Source organism: Podarcis vaucheri (assembly GCF_965113315.1).
Source record: "Podarcis vaucheri genome assembly, chromosome: 8".
NCBI classification, from domain to species: Eukaryota; Metazoa; Chordata; class Lepidosauria; order Squamata; family Lacertidae; genus Podarcis; species Podarcis vaucheri.
Genome location: NC_138766.1, coordinates 81,621,151 through 81,627,319, shown reverse-complemented (window position 1 = coordinate 81,627,319; position 6,169 = coordinate 81,621,151).

Genomic DNA, 6,169 nt, shown 5'->3' with positions numbered 1-6,169 from the left:
AACTGAATGCACACCATTGTCATTTGAGCTTTTAACTCTCAGCAAACCTTAAGCCTTTATTCTTCGCCCATCTGTCTGATGCTGTTCCAGCAACGTGGCAGCAGGAGGAGATCCCATCACGGTGAGGGCATGCAATCAAAGGGATGCAGAAAGATTGCTGCTGGCTTTTGCTCACTATCCTGTCAAGGATTTTGCCATGTCAACTAATTAAAAATTATATGCAACCAGATGCAAATCATTGAACTTGTTAGTTTGTCCCACTGACAGAGATGCTGGGTCCTTTGTAGAATAATTAGGTGTGGGTGGTGCCAAAAGCTCATTTCCTCATTTTAACCCTTTTTAAAAAAAAATCAGCCTCTGGCAACAATTGCCAAGTGGAAAACTTTTAATTCCAGAGAATCCCAAGCCTGCCTTTGGTAGGGATCAGGTGTTTGCCTCTTCCCTTCACTGCATTTCGTCTTGCCAATGAATTATTCAGAACTTTTCCATAGCTATTTTTTAATATAACTTGATTCCGCAGTCGGGAGACGCAAAGAGACAACATGAAAAGGCTCCACCAATCTTACCTCCCACCTCCAACACATCCTAAAACGGATGTAGGAAATATGCACGTGCACGATTCCTTCCACATGTTGTGGACTGCACCTATCAGGGGTGCAGACTCCTAGGTGCTGAACCCTTTTGGGCCACCCCAATATTCGTTAGGGGGCATTGCCCCCTCAATGATCATCACATGATCCAGGAACGTAGTGGCTCCTCCCCCTCCTCCACCACCTGCCATGGAGGGGAAGCAGCCCCCAGCCCATGGTGGAGGCAGAGGAGCCGCAGATTGCCTTGTGATGCCCAGACATCATGCATGACAGCATCGCATCCAGGTGTCGCATTTGACGTCTGGGCATCACGCCCAACATTGTGATGTCATCATATCAGCACCCACAATCGCTTTCCCGAGTCCGTGTACCTGACACCTATCATGCCTGGCCATTGATCATGCTGTCTGGGGCTGCTGGGAGTTGAAGTCAAAAATCTCTAGAGGATATCTGTTGGCTACCTTTGCACTAGCCCTATGCAGATGTTCTAAGCCTCGTGCAATTAGAATCAGGGGAGGGGGCATACTTTCTGGCCCCACCCACCCACTTTATTATTATTATTATTATTATTATTATTATTATTATTATTATTCCAATTCGAATTCAATTTATATACCGCCCTATACCCAGAGGTCTCAGGGCGGTTCACATAAAAAGATCACAGTATTTTATATATATATATATATATATATGCTTTCGTAGATTTTCACGGGTACAGGAATGCAGGTTTTGGTGTCTTCGGGTGTCTTCCCGTGTAAGAGTCGGGGTGTCTGTGCGACGTTTCGACGAGGTCTCACTCGTCATCTTCAGGCTGGTGCTTTCGGCTTCTTGTTACTGGAACAGAGCAGAGTCTGGTGTTTGAGTTCCTATAAATACTGTTGAGGGGTGTGGTGTATAGCCTCCAACGTTCTGGGCAGAGAGGAAGTTCCTAGATTAGTGTGCCTTTTCTTCTTTTGTTCCTTAATTACTTGAGGGATATCTTGGGTGATTTCATGAGTGATATTCTGAATACCACTGGGTGGGTCATTAAGTGTAGATTAGTTGCTAAAGCTTTCGTGTCTTGACCTCTTGAGCTTGTGAAGAGTTTTTCTGAGAAGATGGCTGTGCTGCATTTAGTTGTGCTCTGGCTTGGCTTCGTGTATAGGGGCGAGCTGTGGTTTTGTGCCTTGTGCCAGCCAGATCTGTGTAGGGATTGCAGGGGGGTGCAGCATCCGGAGGTGCCACTATAGTTTGGCTACTGCAAAGTCTGCCCAGCCACGTACATTGGACAAACAAACAGACGAATAAATGCACGTATCGCAGAACACAAGAATGCCGTCAAAAAAGAAGAAAAAACTTCCTCTCTTTTCCAACACATGAAAGAAACAGGACACGAAATTAATTTTGCAGATTCCAAATTGCTCTTTAACATGGAACATCACCACAAGAGAATAATCATGGAAGCCATCGAGATAGAGAAACACCCTCACAACATGAACAAGCGTGACAACACATCCCGCCTGCCAGACATCTGGAAATTAGCCCTCCCCACAAAAACCGACACCAGAACCAGAGGCACACAGAACGCCGTCACCAATCAACCACACCAGACCCAAACCCAGACCCTCTCCACAGACATATTACAGACTCCATCCAGTAGCCAAACTATAGTGGCACCTCCGGATGCTGCACCCCCCTGCAATCCCTACACAGATCTGGCTGGCACAAGGCACAAAACCACAGCTCGCCCCTATACACGAAGCCAAGCCAGAGCACAACTAAATGCAGCACAGCCATCTTCTCAGAAAAACTCTTCACAAGCTCAAGAGGTCAAGACACGAAAGCTTTAGCAACTAATCTACACTTAATGACCCACCCAGTGGTATTCAGAATATCACTCATGAAATCACCCAAGATATCCCTCAAGTAATTAAGGAACAAAAGAAGAAAAGGCACACTAATCTAGGAACTTCCTCTCTGCCCAGAACGTTGGAGGCTATACACCACACCCCTCAACAGTATTTATAGGAACTCAAACACCAGACTCTGCTCTGTTCCAGTAACAAGAAGCCGAAAGCACCAGCCTGAAGATGACGAGTGAGACCTCGTCGAAACGTCGCACAGACACCCCGACTCTTACACGGGAAGACACCCGAAGACACCAAAACCTGCATTCCTGTACCCGTGAAAATCTACGAAAGCAAATATCTCACCTCTACGGGGAGGAAACCTTCCAGCTGACAAGAACCTACGAGAAACTAGAAATCCGAAGAGCCACCATCTTATGTGATCTCCTGTTCCTACGCAACTGCCGAGACAATAACTTAACTCCCACATGCTTCCAACTTAAATTCCACTCTAAAACCCCAGCTACCGAAAGGATCCTGAAACGAACTGAACTATCCCTAATCAGAAACGAAATACATAAGAAAAGATACCTACTAAACCAAACCAACAAAGATCTGCTCACTCTTCACCTCAAACTATGTAACAAAATCCACCCTGCACTCTGGGACAAATGCAAACAACTAGCCGTCTGGAGAGCTGAAACTGAGACCTCACATAAGACAGACAGACACACCAACAAACTCTACAAACTAGAGAAACGCCAGAAGCCCAGCCACCCTCCACAACAACCCATGAAACAAACAGTACATAACATATCAGACAGGATCCTCACCCCAACTGAAACCAAAGTACTCTCCAAAGGTTTCAACTTTGCAGTCGCCCCGAGACGCATCCCCACGGAAAACATCATATGCGGAGTCGAAGCTAGCCTGACCAAAATCGACCCAGATGAAGCCAATAAAATCAGACTTGAAGTCACCAACATCCTCTGCTCCAGCAAACCACCCAGAAGCAATTTACACAAAGAAGAACAGAAAGCACTCACCAACCTGAGGAAAGACAACAACATAATCATTCTCCCAGCAGACAAAGGCAACGCCACTGTTGTGATGAACACATCGGACTACCAAGCAAAACTATCAAATCTACTCCAAGACCCTACCTACCAACCTATAAAAACAGATCCCACCACCTATCTGGAAAAAACCACCAAATCCAAAATAAAAGCCTCTCCTATCAGTGAAGAAATCCAGCTAAGAATCATCCCCAGAGAAAAATCATCCAGATGCCCCAAACTCTACGGTCTCCCCAAGATACACAAAGAAGGAACACCACTCAGACCAATAGTCAGCTCCATAGGCTCACCTCTACAAAATCTCGCTAAATTTCTCGCTAAGCAACTTCAACCCTATGCAGAATCCATCGCTTCACACGTTACTAACTCCTTCCAGTTCATAGAAACAATAAAGAAACAATACCTACATCCCGATGACCTACTTGTGAGCTTCGATGTTGTATCTCTCTTCACTCAAGTGCCCATTAATGAAGCCTTGACAGCCATTCAAAACAAATACAACCCCCCCAAATACATCCTGGACCTGACCAACCACTGCCTAACCAACACGTACTTCATCCACAATGGACAAAGATACAAACAGATAGAAGGAGCACCTATGGGATCACCCCTCTCACCGGTCATCGCAAATTTGTACATGGAACACTTTGAAACCAATGCTTTAGACAAGTCAGAACACAAACCCAAACTTTGGCTCAGATATGTTGACGACACCTTTGTAATTTGGCCACACGGGAAAGAAAAACTAGATAGCTTCCTCACACATCTCAACAGCCTACACCCCAAAATACAATTCACTATGGAAATAGAAGACAACAACCAACTCCCCTTTCTTGACGTCCTAATCTACAAAAAACCTGATGGCTCCCTAGGACACACTATCTACCGGAAAAAAACACACACCAACCGCTACTTACATGCACAATCACACCACCACCCTGCACAAATAAACTCCGTAGCCAAGACTCTCATCTCCAGAACCAAACGCCTGGCTGACAAAGACCACTTGACAACTGAGTTACAGAATCTCTCAAATGTGTTAATCGCCAATGGATACCAGAAAAACAGGGTTACGAAGCTAATCCAAAAAGAAACACCCCCCAAAAACCAAGACACAGAAGAAAACAATGGCATGGCCCTCCTTCCTTATATCAAGGGCACTACAGACAAAATCAGCAAAATCCTCCATAAACACAATATCAAAACAGCCTTCTGCACCAACCAAAAAATAGCCAATATCCTCAGAAACCCAAAAGACAAAATCCAACTGGAAAACCAAGGGGTCTATGAAATACCCTGCAAAGTCTGCCCAGCCACGTACATTGGACAAACAAACAGACGAATAAATGCACGTATCGCAGAACACAAGAATGCCGTCAAAAAAGAAGAAAAAACTTCCTCTCTTTTCCAACACATGAAAGAAACAGGACACGAAATTAATTTTGCAGATTCCAAATTGCTCTTTAACATGGAACATCACCACAAGAGAATAATCATGGAAGCCATCGAGATAGAGAAACACCCTCACAACATGAACAAGCGTGACGACACGTCCCGCCTGCCAGACATCTGGAAATTAGCCCTCCCCACAAAAACCGACACCAGAACCAGAGGCACACAGAACGCCGTCACCAATCAACCACACCAGACCCAAACCCAGACCCTCTCCACAGACATATTACAGACTCCATCCAGTAGCCAAACTATAGTGGCACCTCCGGATGCTGCACCCCCCTGCAATCCCTACACAGATCTGGCTGGCACAAGGCACAAAACCACAGCTCGCCCCTATACACGAAGCCAAGCCAGAGCACAACTAAATGCAGCACAGCCATCTTCTCAGAAAAACTCTTCACAAGCTCAAGAGGTCAAGACACGAAAGCTTTAGCAACTAATCTACACTTAATGACCCACCCAGTGGTATTCAGAATATCACTCATGAAATCACCCAAGATATCCCTCAAGTAATTAAGGAACAAAAGAAGAAAAGGCACACTAATCTAGGAACTTCCTCTCTGCCCAGAACGTTGGAGGCTATACACCACACCCCTCAACAGTATTTATAGGAACTCAAACACCAGACTCTGCTCTGTTCCAGTAACAAGAAGCCGAAAGCACCAGCCTGAAGATGACGAGTGAGACCTCGTCGAAACGTCGCACAGACACCCCGACTCTTACACGGGAAGACACCCGAAGACACCAAAACCTGCATATATATATATATATATATATATATATATATATATATATATATATCTCCCAATAATACCCCCCTCTGCCCCCAGCACCAGATTTAGGGTGGTGCGACCAGTTTCCCCGTACAGGACACCAAGCCGAGGGGGTGCAAAATTGAGCAGATCCATAACTGAGAAGATCCATCTGGGGTGCTACATTTTGACCCTCCACTATATGTTGGAGGGTAAATGTCTGTACCTAGCATACTCATGCAGGGTCCCTCAAAAAGGACACTGTGGAGTTGAAAAGGGCAACGTAAATGTTCAAGGGGATGGATGGAGAAAGGTTACGGCATTCCTGAATTGCAGGTGGTTGGACTAGATGACCCTTGAGGTCCCTTCCAACTCTACGATTCTAGGATTGGGGGGTCGGTTAGGTGAGTAAGAGGTGACATGATAGAAATTTATAATAATAAAAAAATGCATAGCAGGGAGAAAGCAGA